The sequence below is a fragment of the Pongo pygmaeus genome, chromosome 3 (assembly GCF_028885625.2).
Source record: "Pongo pygmaeus isolate AG05252 chromosome 3, NHGRI_mPonPyg2-v2.0_pri, whole genome shotgun sequence".
Classification (NCBI taxonomy): domain Eukaryota; kingdom Metazoa; phylum Chordata; class Mammalia; order Primates; family Hominidae; genus Pongo; species Pongo pygmaeus.
In genome coordinates this window covers 66,369,516-66,371,193 of record NC_072376.2, presented here as the reverse complement: position 1 = coordinate 66,371,193, position 1,678 = coordinate 66,369,516, and the positions used below count along the sequence as shown (strand labels likewise).

General features: G+C 37.4%; 1 non-coding gene across 1 annotated transcript; it reads right to left on the bottom strand.

Moving 5' to 3' along the window:
- Nucleotides 1-1,078: 1,078 nt before the first annotated feature.
- LOC129035989 (small nucleolar RNA U13) lies at nucleotides 1,079-1,183 on the bottom strand. Its single transcript, XR_008502461.1, has one exon. It is a non-coding gene; the product is annotated as a small nucleolar RNA U13 (small nucleolar RNA).
- Between the last annotated feature and the right edge of the window lie 495 nt (nucleotides 1,184-1,678).

Below are 1,678 nucleotides of genomic sequence, written 5' to 3'. Positions count from 1 at the left end.
AAATGTTTGAAGTTAAGTTACAGATTTATTGTACTCTTAAGTACTTTACCTCTAAATACTTCACAATGCATTTCCTAAAATTAGATAGTTTTTCTGGGTATGCAATTTAAGATTGACAGAATTTTTTCTCAACACTTTGAAGATATTATTCCACTATCTCCTGCCTTCCCACATTGTGAAAAAGTCTGTTGTCACTCTAATTGTCATCCCATTATTGGTAATCTATTTTATCTCAGTAGTTGCATTCTGTGTGTGTGAGGGGAGTGGTAGGGAGAGGCATTGGTGTTTTGTATTTCACAGAAATATGTTTTCAAGTGTAGATTTCTTTCTATTTGTGCTCCTTGGTATTCATTTTCCATCTGTATCTGTGGATCAATGTCATACATTGCTTCTGGAAAATTCTCAGCCATAATAGCTTCAATTTTTTTTTTTTTTTTTGAGACAGAGTCTCACTCTGTCGCCCAGGCTGGAGTGCAGTGGCGCGATCTTGGCTCACTGCAACCTCTGCCTCCCAGGTTCAAGCAATTCTCCTGCCTCAGCCTCCTGAGTAGCTGGGATTACAGGTGCCCGCCACCACGCCCAGCTAATTTTTGTATTTTTAGTAGAGACAGGGTTTCACCATTTTGGTCAGGCTGGTCTCAAACCCCTGACCTCGTGATCCACCCGCCTTAGCCTCCCAAAGTGCTGGGATTACAGGCGTGAGCCACCGCACCTGGCAAATAGCTTCAAATATTGCCACTTCTCAGTCTTATCTGTTCTCTCCTTCTGGATTTGGATTAGATATATACACTTCTAACTCTTATCGTACTATCCATTTGAGAGTGAGAGGGCTGTATTCTGGATAATTTGTTCCACCCAACTTCCAGTTTACTAATTCTGTTTTAAGCTGTATCTAACTTTTATCCATATATTCAAATTTTTACTTCAACAATTTTTGAAAACTAAAAATTCACTTTGGCTTCTTCTAAAGTCTGGCCATTTTGGATAATCTTTCATTCCTCATATTTGTGTTTCTGTAATTTATTGCTTTATGACTTCTATTTATTTCTTCTTGTTTGTTTGTTTTCTTTTTCTTCCACATCAGATGGGTAACGTACTGACATCATAACAAGGTTTGAGGGAAGCACATCTCACACATAAACATGAAAACCCAATCACCGCATTTATGAACTACAAAAAAGATCTCCTACTTATTTAAAACATCTTATACATAATTAAAATAATTAAGGGTGTCCAAATCTGTTGTTTGTGATTTCAGCTGGCTCTCACTCAGAAGAAACTCATTAACACGTATGCCTGGCAGTCAGATTTCATTAACCTTAACTTGTAGAAAATCCATCGAATGAAACTGTGAGTGGAATAGCTTCTGCTAGGAGTCACTTTTGTTCCCTTTCTTTAATCAGGAAAGCTCAGCTTCAGCTTTTATTATTTTTTTTCTATTGACCCAAAATTTGAACTCTACATTGCAGAGCTGATATCACATATGCCTGCAGGACAAGCTGACTTTTTAAGCATCTTAGGACTTCTGTTCTGGTGTCAGTTCAAGGTTTGGACCTACGGTTTACTTTATTTCCTGGAAGCCCAGCAATAAACATTTTGTTTTGTGCACGATCTCATTATTTTGTAGTAGGGAATTCCTTTAGACTATTTTGTCTACCATGTCAGTTTTGTTTTTTTT